This window comes from Ovis canadensis, chromosome 20 (genome assembly GCF_042477335.2).
Source record: "Ovis canadensis isolate MfBH-ARS-UI-01 breed Bighorn chromosome 20, ARS-UI_OviCan_v2, whole genome shotgun sequence".
In the NCBI taxonomy this organism is placed as follows: domain Eukaryota; kingdom Metazoa; phylum Chordata; class Mammalia; order Artiodactyla; family Bovidae; genus Ovis; species Ovis canadensis.
The window spans coordinates 58,945,410-58,958,455 of NC_091264.1; the positions used below are offsets into that span (position 1 = coordinate 58,945,410).

Genomic DNA, 13,046 nt, shown 5'->3' on the forward strand with positions numbered 1-13,046 from the left:
TGAGAAGATCCCTGGAGGAGGGCACGGCCACCCACTCCAGTACTCTTGCCTGGAGATTCCCCACGGACTAAGGAGCCTGGCAGGCTACGTGCTATAGGGTCGCGCAGAGTCAGAGAGGCCTGAAACGACTGAGCACAGATGCGTGTAGATAGTGTTCGTGTCCCGGAAGTTGTCATCTGGTTGTTATCTAGTTCTGTTTGTATCAGCAGCAGTAGAAATAATAGCTGCAGTGGTGGTGCAGGTAATTGACAATTACTGAGACTGTAGAACTCACCAGGCTTTCCTGTATAAACTCACTTACTCTCCACCATAAACCCATACCACAAATGAAGAAACAGAGGCTTAGAAATGTTAAATAATACCCCTGCAGCATCAGAACTAGTAAGGGGGGTAGATCTGTGATTGGAACCCAGAGGAAAACAAGATGCTGAAGTTCACAGATTATAGTTTCTGAAAAAAGATCACATTAATTCTATAACATTGTACCTCCGTGAAACAAGCAGAAAAAGGAGTGTCAAAAAGGTCCATCGTTTCAAGTTTTGAGAACTTGGTAGATTGTGTGATGAAAATGGCAAAGTTGGGATGGTGCAATGCTTAAGGAATAGAAGAAAAAACGATTTTAAATGTAACTGTATTGAGGTTTTGGGGCTTCCTAGGTTGCATTCGGAGAAGGCAATGGCAACCCACTCCAGTATTCTTGCCTGGAAAATCCCATGGACAGAGGAGCCTGGTGGACTGCGGTCCATGGGGTTGCTAAGAGTCAGGCACCACTGAGCGACTTCACTTTCCCTTTTCCCTTTCATGCATTGGAGAAGGAAATGGCAACCCACTCCAGTGTTCTTGCCTGGAGAATCCCAGGGACGGGAGAGCCTGGTGGGCTGCCGTCTCTGGGGTTGCACAGAGTTGGACACGACTGAAGCGACTTAGCAGCAGCAGCAGCAGGTTGCACTGGTGGTAAAGAATCTACCTGCCAATGCAGGAGACACAAAGGATGTGAGCCCAATCCCTGGGTGAAGAAGATACCCTGAAGCAGGAAATGCAACCCCACTGCAATATTCTTGCCTGGAAAATTCCATGGGCAGAGGAGCCTGGCAAGGCCATGGGCTACAAAGAGTTGGACACAATTGAGCGACTGTGGAGATAACATGCCCAGGTTTACATTTTTTCCAGGTGGCACAGTGGTGAAGAATCCACCTGCCAATGCAAGAGACATAAGAGATGTGGGTTCAATCCCAGAGTCAAAGGGAAATCCCTTGGAGTAAGAAATGGCAACCCACTCCAGTATTCTTGCCTGGAAAATTCCATGGACAGAGAAACTTGACAGGCTACAGTCCATAGGGTTGTGCACAGTCGGACATGACTGAGTGCACACACACACACGTCCAGGTTTAAGAACGATGATGTAATTCACACTTATGCCAATACTGATACCACTAACCTTGTATGTGTTAAGGCACAACAGTTGTGTCCAACTCTTTGCAGTCCGGTGGACAGAGGAGCCTGGCGGGCTACAATTCATGGGATTCTCCAGGCAAGAATACTGGAGAGGGTTGCCATGCCCTCCTCCAGGGGGTCTTCCCAACCCAGGGATCAAACCCACGTCTCTTATGTCTCCTGCACTGACAGGCAGATTCTTTACCACCTAGGAAGCCACGAATCTCAGTTTACTCATTTGTAAAGTGGATATAACCGAAGTCTTCATAGATATATTATGTGGATTGGATCAGTTGGTATTTCTAAAGTGTTTAAAATATCCTCTAAACTTATAGTTATAAATATATACTTCGGTTCGGTTCAGTTGCTCAGTCTTGTCCGACTCTTTGAGACCCCATGAATCGCACGCCAGGCCTCCCTGTCCATCACCAACTCCTGGAGTTCACTCAGACTCACATCCATCGAGTCGGTGATGCCATCCAGCCATCTCATCCTCTGTCGTCCCCTTCTCTTCCTGCCTCCAATCCCTCCCAGCATCAGAGTTTTTTCCAATGAGTCAACTCTTTGCATGAGGTGGCCAAAGTACTGGAGTTTCAGCTTTAGCATCATTCCTTCCAAAGAAATCCCAGGGCTAATCTCCTTCAGAATGGACTGGTTGGATCTCCTTGCAGTCCAAGGGACTCTCAAGAATCTTCTCCAACACCACAGTTCAAAAGCATTAATTCTTTGGTGCTCAGTTTTCTTCACAGTCCCACTGTCGCATCCATACATGACCACTGGAAAAAGCATAGCCTTGACTAGATGACCTTTGTTGACAAAGTATGTCTCTGCTTTTCAATATGCTATCTAGGTTGGTAATAACTTTCCTTCCAAGGAGAAAGCGTCTTTTAATTTCATGGCTGCAGTCACCATCTGCAGTGATTTGGGAGCCCAAAAAGATAAAGTCTGACACTGTTTCCACTGTTTCTCCATCTATTTCCCATGAAGTGATGGGACCAGATGCCATGTTCTTCGTTTTCTGAATGTTGAGCTTTAGGCCAACTTTTTCACTCTCCACTTTCACTTTCATCAAGAGGCTTTTTAGTTCCTCTTCACTTTCTGCCATAAAAGTGGTGTCATCTGCATATCTGAGGTTATTGATATTTCTCCCAGCAATCTTGATTCCAGCTTGTGCTTCTTCCAGCCCAGCATTTCTCATGATGTACTCTGTATATAAGTTAAATAAGCAGGGTGACAATATACAGCCTTGACGTACTCCTTTTCCTATTTGGAACCAGTCTGTTGTTCCATGTCCAGTTCGAACTGTTGCTTCCTGACCTGTATATAGGTTTCTCAAGAGGCTGGTCAGGTGGTCTGGTATTCCCATATCTTTCAGAATTTTCCACAGTTTATACTTATATATATGTATATGTCATATATATATGACAATTCCTCATTGCTTGTCCAGCTCTCCACTAAGTGTACTTTAACCTTAATTACCTTTTAAATTAAGAGGAGAGTCTCTGGAGACTGAGGAGGCCTGATAACTAAATGGAACGTGGTGCTCTGGACAGGATCCTGAAATAGAGAGGACATTAATGGAAAAACTTGGTCATACCCAAATAAAGGCTGGAGTTTATTTTTTAGTCAATAGTAATGTACTCACGGCATCTTCTTGTTTTTGATCAAATGTGATATAAAAATGTCAACGGTGGGGGAACTGGATGAGGGTATACAGGAGTTCTCTGTGCGATCTTGATAAGTTTTCTGTAAATATAAAGCTGACTTTAAAAATAATGACTCATAGCTACAGAAAGTGCTGTTATCCAGGCCTTTCTGATGAGGGAACTCAGGCTTAGAGGTTAAGTAACATGTCCAGTTCAATCACATCTGGCCTTACAGAGACCCTCACCGTCGCAGTGGAGCCCAGCCACTGAACCCCTGGTCCTGCAGTCTCCTAGGGGGTCTGAGTTCTCCTTTTCACTCCCCCCATCCCTGAAGCCTTCCAGGCTAGGAGAGCAGGTGCGGCCTGCACAGAGTTCTGCAGCAGATAATGTTTTTTTTCAAGTTCCCTTTCTCCTTTTTGAGATTGAATTCCCACCATGATGTCCTCTCTAGTAGAACCAGATTTCAGGTTTATTATATATATATATTTTAGGTTTAAAAATATTTTATATATACTAAGTTCAAAATACACCAGGTTATTAGGTTATCCCTGGCATATTTTCATTTTAGCGGGGGGTTACATCTATAATTGGACTTCCCAGGTGGGGCAGAGGTAAGGAACTCACCCGCCAATGTGGGAGACTTAAGAGGCGCAGGTTTGATCCCTGGGTCCGGAAGATCTCCTAGAATGGGAAATGGCAACCCTCTCCCGTATCCTTGCCTGAAAAGTCCCATGGACAGAAGGGCCTGGTAGGTACAGTCCATGGGGTCTCAAAGAGTCGGACATGACTGAGTGACTGAGCATGCTTGCCTGTCTATAATTACGGGATTTCAGCCTCAGTCTAGGGGCCCACTAGGTGTATGGCGCAGGCTATGGGATTCAACACAACATTAAAGCGTTTCAAGTTTGCTGTTGATAACATGGGTTATAAGTAAACTTTTCTTCCTGTAAATAAAATACCAGCCCCACGACTCCACCCCCACCAGCTCTAAGGTACCCTCTCTCTCCAAGCACACCCCATGTATGCCTACTTCCAACACTACGGTCTCTGCCACCCTAAACCTTACCAGCTCCCAACCTCACCAGCCTCTGCCTTTCTACATGTTTGGGGGCTCTAAAAAGTTGTCTCCAGATGCCTGCTCACTGGATGAAATTTTGCAACTTAAACGCTTCTAGTAAATAACTCAAACTTATCCTTTGTTCCCCCTTCCCCACACTCGATGCTGTCCTACTCTGTATTATTTCACATCATTTTGTTTGTATATGACTATGGTTTAGTCTATGATCTTGAGTTTATTGATATCTTCTTTTCATAGTAGTTCCTATTGTAACAAAATATCTATGGGTATCAATAAACAGCAGAACCCAGGCATGGAGAGTCAAAGTCCAAAATGGGAAAAGTTAGAGGAAGGGTGATAGACAGCATGGACTGTATAAAAGCAAAAATCATATCAATACACAAGTAAGTGCTCAGCAAGGAAATAAAAGACAAGACTTAGCCACTAAGAAGAGGACAATAACAGCTCATAGTAAACTTTAACAGGCTTTGAGTACTTTTTAAATTTCAGCTATTTTAATTCTGCAAGAGGAGTTGGCACTAAATCTATAGTAGAAGGTAGGAAATGGAACAAGGATTATAGTAAGTCATCTGTATAAGGGTGTGTGTGAGTGTGTGTGTACAGAATGAAGGGCTTGCCAGTCAGGCGTCTACCTAAGGAAGGTGGGGTTATCGTTTCCAAGATTTTTGGCTCCCGATGGATTATGCACACATGAGGTTCAGTAATTATAAAAAATACCGATGCAAGCAGAAAATCTTGGCACAGTCATGGCATGTAGTCTCCGGGCAGGAGTGACAGGACACACACTTGTCTTCTGTTTGCAACTATTACAACTGTCACTCCCAACTGTTGTGGAACCTTCTGGTTGCAAAATTCCACCCATCACATAGTAACAAGGGAGTCAAAACAGTTCCGCCCCTCTGAGCACTGCGCACACAGCAGTTTCCTAAGCCTGTTCTCTCAGAAAGTTCCATAGTTCACCCCGTGGGACAAAATAAAACTATTTACGGAAAGGTAAATCAGATACTTCCCTATCAGCAGCTCTTCTAAAAGCACCCCTAAAGTGTGTTTGGGAGAAAGAAGGTGGTAGCTTCTGAATTTTTTTCTAAATTTTTTTTTTTTTTACTGCTCCAATAATCATTCCTTACAAGTACCTGTCCTGAGTGCCTGACGATCTTATATCTGTTTTGGTTCCATTAAAGCCAATTCACACATGTTTTTCCACTCAAATGTCTAATGAGATTGAGAAAGTTTTCATTTCGTTATTTAGAAAAAAGTCTTGTCCCAAGCAATTATTACTCAGAAAAGTTTCCAAACACAAGTTACTTTATGACAGTGGTCTGTGATTCATAGTCTCAAAAGGCCAAGCTGCCACCCTGCAACAAGTCACAAGAAAATATTTTATTGTGTTCATTTACACAAATTCAAAGAGAGCCAGAATAAATTTGGGCAGTATTTATGAAAGAAATTTGGAGATGCTGCAGAAATATTAGCAGATAATCATAAGAGTATCGATTTCTTGCTGCTAAGATAACCTTGAAGCTTGCTTGATTTTTCTGCTAGTCTAAAATATATGGCCATGCTGCTGCTAAGTCACTTTAGTCGTGTCCGACTCTGTGCAACCCCATAGACGGCAGCCCACCAGGCTCCCCCATCCCTGGGATTCTCCAGGCAAGAACACTGAAGTGGGTTGTCATTCCCTTCTCCAATGCATGAAAGTGAAAAGTGAAAGTGAAGTCACTCAGTCGTGTCTGACCCTCAGCGACCCCATGGACTGCAGCCTTCCAGGCTCCTCCATCCATGGGATTTTCCGGGCAAGAGTACTGGAGTGGGGTGCCATTGCCTTCTCTGAATATATGGCCATACTGAGAGGTAATCATGAGACTCTGACCAGTTGTGTAGCAGATAAATCAAAAGAACCATTCTTCTAAGTTAAAAAGATCCCAGAAAAGAAAGAAATATTAATGTTTCTTATCATGGCCAAATTACAACTTAGACACATCAGTAATTAGCACCCAAAGATTAATGCACTACAGTTCAGTTCAGTCACTGAGTTGTGTCCAATTCTTGGCAACCCCATGGACTGCAGCACTCCAGGCTTCCCTGTCCTGCACCAAATCCCAAAGCTTGCTCACACTCATGTCCATTGAGTCAGTGATGCCATCCAATCATTTCATTCTCTGTCATCCCCTTCTCCTCCTGCCTTCAATCTTTCCCAGCATCAGGGTCTTTTCTAATGAGTCAGCCTTTCGCATCAGGTGATCAAAGGATTGGAACTTTAGCTTCAGCATCAGTCCTTCCAATGGAGATTCAGGATTGATTTCCTTTATGATTGCAAGCTCTTAAGAGGCATTTTATAGTGTCCTCATCTTCCCTGGTGACTCAGATGGTAAAGAGTCTGCCCAAAGTACAGAAGACCTGGGCTCAATCTATGGGTCAGGAAGATCCCCTCAAAAAGGAAATGGCAACCCACTCCAACATTCTTGCCTGGAAAATCCCATGGATGGAGGAGCCTGGCAGGCTTTGCGTCCATGGGGTCGCAAAGAGTCGGACACGACTAAGCGACTTCACTTTTTTTTCTTTCTTTCATCTGTAAAATGGGATGATAATCATAACTTATATCCCAGGGATGCTTTACGAAAGACCAGTGAGTGCTTATTAAGTCATCTGGAAGTATCCACTTCTAGAAAAGTCTATGACTAAACATTATAGTTCCTCCTCTTTATCCTTCACTGTGTGTGATGTCTTTTATGTTCTCCCTGTATCTATGATATCCTCCTTTCTTTCTCCACTTACATAGTATTGATACGTGATTGGATTCCTTTTTAAGTCAGTGTTTATCTCCATATCTTATAAGTATTTGCCATTTTGTTGCTCTGTTTTGTTTCTTGTCTGTGCTTCTGAATTTGAAGTGAATGGCTTATTCTTAAACCTAGGACAATATTATTTTTTGGTTCTATAAAGTCTGTGAGTTGGACATTTGCCCTCTTAAATTAAATTAGAATCACTACTTCTAATAATATTTAAAAGCTGATTGAATTCTTTAGATGGAGATTGTACACAATCTCTGTTTTCCTTCTAATTTGTATTGGCCTGACATCTGGCTTCTGGAATATAGATTCTCTGACTAGTTAAAATCAGAATTACCTCTTTACAACCACTTGTAACCCACAATTTCTGAGATTTCTAACCGAATTTTCTAATTCCCTCAATTTTCTATTAACCAACACCCTTCCGCCTGTTTTCCTGACACCAGCTCCCTGCTTTTTTCCCCCATATTTAGAAGATTCGGGATTTAATTATCATCCTAAGATGTAGAAGCCCACTGTGATACATTAAAATTTGTTTTTTCCTCTTTTCTTGAAAAGATTGCTAAAGATGTAAAGCAAGTACAGCATACACTACATTTAATAAAGAGCTTCTCAATAGTAGATTTAATTCAGCAGTACTCCGAGTTGCCAATATTAACATTGGAGAGTGTCTGGAGAGAGAACACAGTTGTCCATCGTGAAAACAACTTGGGAAAGATAGGGCTAGAGTCCAAACATTCCGAGCTTCCCTTAATCAGCCACTAATTATCTCCTAAAAATAACACTCTGATCATGTAACTGAAGAAACCCAGTGGCTCCCAACTACGAGACGAAGCCCATATTCCCAGGCCGGCTTTCAAACTGCTGTGTGACCCGAGTGTGTATTTCCAGTGTCATCATCAGCCGCTTCCCTAAATACTGTCTTCATTTCAGCTACATGGTTCCACTTGCTGTTTCTGCAGTAAGTTTGAAGCGTCCTTTCCTCCGTGTTTCTAATCACCGTCACCACAAGGTATGCCTGCCTTCCTCCTCTTTGGTTCATCAAAACCCTACCCATTCTCTAACATCCGGATGAACTGTCCCCTTCCTGTAACCACTCTGTGAGACGGTCCAACGGACTCATGTAAAATTGACGTACTCTCGATTAGGCAGGCAATCGTGTCTGCAACGCTAAGTGCCATTGTGTGACTTTTTCTGTCTTCTGGTCTCAATTGCTTGGAATAGACAGCTCTTATTATTTCATATAACCCCCCCTTTAGTCTTCCTTATAATTAATTAATAACTAACTCTGATTGGTTATTAAGGATGTAACCAAAGCATCCTTGCAGGGAAATAAGACCCATAAGCTATTACTTTTTGCCTCTAATACTGTGTGTGTGTGTGTGTCTCTGTGTGTGTGTGTGTCTGTGTGTCTGTGTGTGTGTGTGTAAAACATAGATAAATGGTAACTGTCATCGTTGAAACCACATAGTAGTTCAATACAGACAAGCCTTCAGCAATCTTCAGTTATAGCATTTAGACTTCACATTCTAGACTCTTTTCAATCTGAGATAACATGCTAGGCCTAATTTGCATTCACGGTAAAATATAGATTTAAAAACAAAATTCATCTGCACATTTTGCCCCTTTCTTCAGTACTTGCAAATCTTCCTAAATTCAGGGTGTTAAACACACCTTTGTTTCCTCCAATTTAACTATGATTCAATTATGAGTAACTTAACACTCACCACCACAGTTTTCAACATCTCCTGTCCTCAAGATGTGATTAACCATGGGAGCACTGCAATATAGGAAAGATGACAGTAAGATTTCTGTGCAAACTCGACATCCTAAGTCTATTTAGTACCCGATGGGTTTTAGTATGGTCTCTTTCAAAACAATTGTTTTTTCTATCCAATTATTAGAAGTTTGTGTTCATTCATTGCAAACACATACATTGTATAATAACAACCCCTCAAACATTTGGGGAAATCTTGACTTTATCTCAGCTTTGTGAAGCTTTCAACTTATGTGCTGACCAAAAAACTATCCAAGTAAGAACACCTATTCAATAACTTAAATAGAATGATTTTTTCTCACTAATGACCAAATATGATTGTTAAAATGCTTTGAATGTGATACAAAACCTACTTGCGCATGTCATCTTGGGCAAGTTATGTTTTTTTCTCAGCTTCAGTTTTCTTACTTTGTATATAGTGATAGCATATGGAGGAGCCTAGTGAGATAATACAATTGAAAAAATAAAGCAACTGTTCAAAAAGCATATGATGTTATATAAACTATAACTGTAATGGATTCATACTTCAGAGCTGAGAGCTGAGGTGCAGACCACAGCAATTTGAATTTTTGGTTTCCCTGTACATCAAAAAGCTATGTTTACTCTGCCATGTGCAGTAATAGCATTATCTAAAGAGAAGTACATACCTTCATTTTAAAATATTTTATTGCTAAAAAGTGCCAAAGCAATTATAACAGTAACATCAAAGATCACTGGTTACAGATCACCATAACAAATAATGAAAATGAAAAAGGTTGAAATAAGGCGAGAATTAAGAAAATGTGACGCAGAGACACAAGTGAGAGAATACCGTTGGGAAAACAGCGCTGATGGACGTGATCCACGCAGGGCCGCCACAAACCTTCCATTTGTGAGAAACTCAGTGTCTTCGAAACACAGTGAAATGAGGGATGTGCCTGTGTGCTAAGTTGCTCAGTCACGTCCCGCTCTTTGAGACCCTATGGACCAGAGCCCACCAGGTTCTTCCGTCCATGGGATTCTCTGGGCAAGAACACTGGAGTGGGTTGTCATGCCCTTCTTCAGGGGGCTTTCCCCACCCAGGGACCAAACCTGCGTCTGTTACGTTTCCTGCATCGGTAGGTGGATTCTTTACACTAACGCCACCTGGGAAGCCCCCACAACGAGGTATGCCTGAATATTAATGTGCTGCTTTGGTCTCAGCCAGCCTGGTTAAATCATACTTGACAGGGCTTCCCACAGCTGGCTCTACACCCTGCCTCTAAGGACTGGAAACTTGCCTATTCTCTCCAACTCCTAAATCCTAATCTAACCCACCCATTTATCTTGCTTTCTTGCAGAAGGCCTTGACTAGCTCGGTGGAGAAAGTTAAGACCATTACAGTGGGAAGTCGCTGAGCCCCGGCTACCCCACAATTGTTTAGTGACTCCACCTTTATCTCTGCCATCACCCTCCCTCCGTTACAATGCCCACCGGCCCTGGGCCCCACAGAGATGACCATTTTGCTTGGCCTGGCAGAGGCCAGATAACATCAGATACATCTGTTTACAGAAACATCATCGCTGTAATCTTGTGTGTTATTATGAACACTGTTGACGGCTAAACCACGCCACGGACTACAGTGCTTTTTCTTTATTTCCCTGGTGAAAATAAGTGCCTAACCTGTGTATGTGCTGTGTCATCCAATCTAAGATGGGCAAATGCCATCTTAATACATTCAAACTCAGTCAATATAGTATTAATTTGGTGTTAGTGGCTAGTTCAGTCCTGGAGCTTCTTGACCTGGGAAGAGTAACCCTAGGCCGTCCATGCCACTGTTTTCATGGGCCATGCCCTCCAACCATCCTAGAGACTGTCTTCCCTGGTTTCTCAAGGAGGGCACCATCTCCTGGATCCTGTGCCTTCCTCGTGGTTTGCTCCCTTATTTGGGTGGTGCCCATTCTCCAGGGCCTTCCTAAGAAAGGATTTATAGAAGGCAAAACTGAAAACAAAACTTTTTGAGACTTGGAACATCTGAAAATGAGATGAATAAGTCTGAATACAAATTCATTTGTCTGAATAAAAATTCTAGGATGGAAATGATTTTTCCTCAGAATTTTGAAGGCATTAATTCCTTGTCTTCTAGCTTCAAGCATTACTGTTGAGAAATATCCTGCCATTCTGAATCTTGATTCTTCTTAAGACATCACTTCCTTCTAGAAGCTCTCAGTATAGCTGTTATCACCAGGGCTTTTGAAATTTCACCATGATGTATCTTAGTGCAGGTTTAATGTTATCTCTGGTGCCGGGTTTATTTTGATCTAAAATCACATGTCCTTGTGTTTGGGGACCCGCTGAGTTATTTCACTGGGGATCATCTCATCTCTATTTGCTCATTTGTCTCTGTGGAGCTCCTATCAGATAGGTGCTCAGCTACCTGGATACGCCCTCTAGTTTTAAACTTCTATCCTCTATTTCCCATGTTGGTTTAACTTCTGGAAGATCTCCTCTAATTTATCTTCCACGTCTTCTATTGAATTTTTTATTTCCACCATTCAGACAATTGCTACTGCCTCTTTACCACCACTCACCCCTCCCCCAAGTATTCTTTTTCTAAAATAGAATCCTTGTCTTATACATGGCACAGCTTATTTCTGAATGTATTAATGATCATTTTTCAGTTTTATTTCTCCCCCCAGTCTCTGTCTACTCCCATGGCTGATTATTCGTTTCAGTCTTTCTCATAGGAGAGGCAGATCGTGCTGATCCTTGCCTGGATGTTCTCCAGGAATGGAAACGAAAAGCTCATTGGATGAGTGGGTGACTAGTGGCTATTCACCAGGGACTTCACTGGCGACCTGGCTTTGCTTTTCCTGGTAGAACCCTCGGTGTATTTCTGTATTGTCTCTCTTAGGCTGCTTAGGCGCTCTGGAGAAGACTTTAATCACCTGTCTGGATGTGTGTTCGTGTGTGTACAGATGTGTCTTCACCGGTGTTTCAGACCAGAAAAGGGCAAGAGATACTGGAGGGCTTCTCTGGTGGCTCAGCAGCAAAGAATCTGCCTGCCAAGGCAGGAGATGGGGATTCGATCCCTGAGATGGGACGATCTCACATGCCCTGGAGCAAGCAACTAAGCCCGAGCGTCTCAACTACTGAGTCTGTGCTCTGGAGTCCAGGAATCACAGCTACTGAAACCTGAGCGCCACAGCAAGAGGAGCCCCGGCAAGAAGTCCTCGCACCGCAGCTAGAGAGTAGCCTCCACTCGCCACAACTAGAGAGAAACCCTCGCAGCAAAGAAGACCCAGCACAGCCAAAAAAAAAAATAATAATTCTTTTAAAAAAGAACCTGTAAAAAGAAAAGAAAAGCTGGGCATCCTAGCACTCAGTATGTAAGCTCAATCCTCTTGTATTTTAAGACTGTCCCCTCTGCCTGTCTGTCTCCATGACATCATTTGCTCCAGTCATCTGCTGGGGTTGACAGCTGACCTGTGGCATGGAACAGGTGAGGGGGTCTGGTGGTCTAGGTCCCTCTTAACCTCACTTCCAACAGAACTTCCGGAGTCCTAATGATAGATCCATTCCTGGATCTTTTTTTTTTTTTAATTTCCCCTGCGAATCAGGCTACTTAACTTTTCTTGAAGCTGACTTAGAATTTAGCTTTCTCAGATCTGCTCCCAGCTTCTGAATTTTTGTTGCTGTTGTCTTCGTTCTTGTTTATTTTGCCTTCATAGGTTTGTATCTTTCAGAAAAAACACAGAAGTCATTGTCATTTGAGTGAAGCAAATGAGCTAAGTGCTAATGATTAATCGGGGAGAGGGGTGAGCGAAAGGTATAGGATTATCTACAAGGCTTAAAATATATAAACAATAAGGATATACTGCATAGCATGGAGAAATATAGCAATTATTTTGTAATAACTTTAGATGGAGTATGATTTGTAAAAATATTGAATCTCTACATTGTACACCTGAAACTAAAGTAATATTATAAATCACCTATCCTGCAATAAAAATAGATGAATTAAAATAAAATGCCACAGGGTATCTATTCACAATGGAAAAAAGATCCAGGTTATATTTTAATAATGAATTATTTTTAACATGAGCTTTCATACCAACAGAACTTAAAGAAACATTGTGTCATTTTTGCTCAGTCATTAAGTAATGTCAGACTCTTTGGGACCCCATAGACTGCAGCATGCGAGGCTCCTCTGTGCTCTCCTATCTCCCAGAGTTTGCTAAAACTCAAATCCATTGAGTCGGTGATGCTAACCCTCCCATCCTCTGTCTCCTCCTGCCCTCAATCTTTCCCATCATCAGGGCCTTTTCCAATGAGTGGGCTCTTCCAATCAGGTGGCCAAAGTA

The 13,046-nt window shown here is 42.4% G+C and overlaps 1 long non-coding RNA gene across 1 annotated transcript; it reads left to right on the top strand.

Moving 5' to 3' along the window:
* Window positions 1-7,772: 7,772 nt before the first annotated feature.
* On the top strand, window positions 7,773-12,713 carry LOC138425288 (uncharacterized). The gene is made up of 2 exons (XR_011251152.1): window positions 7,773-7,959; window positions 11,597-12,713. It is a non-coding gene; the product is annotated as an uncharacterized lncRNA (long non-coding RNA).
* The last annotated feature ends 333 nt before the right edge of the window (window positions 12,714-13,046 follow it).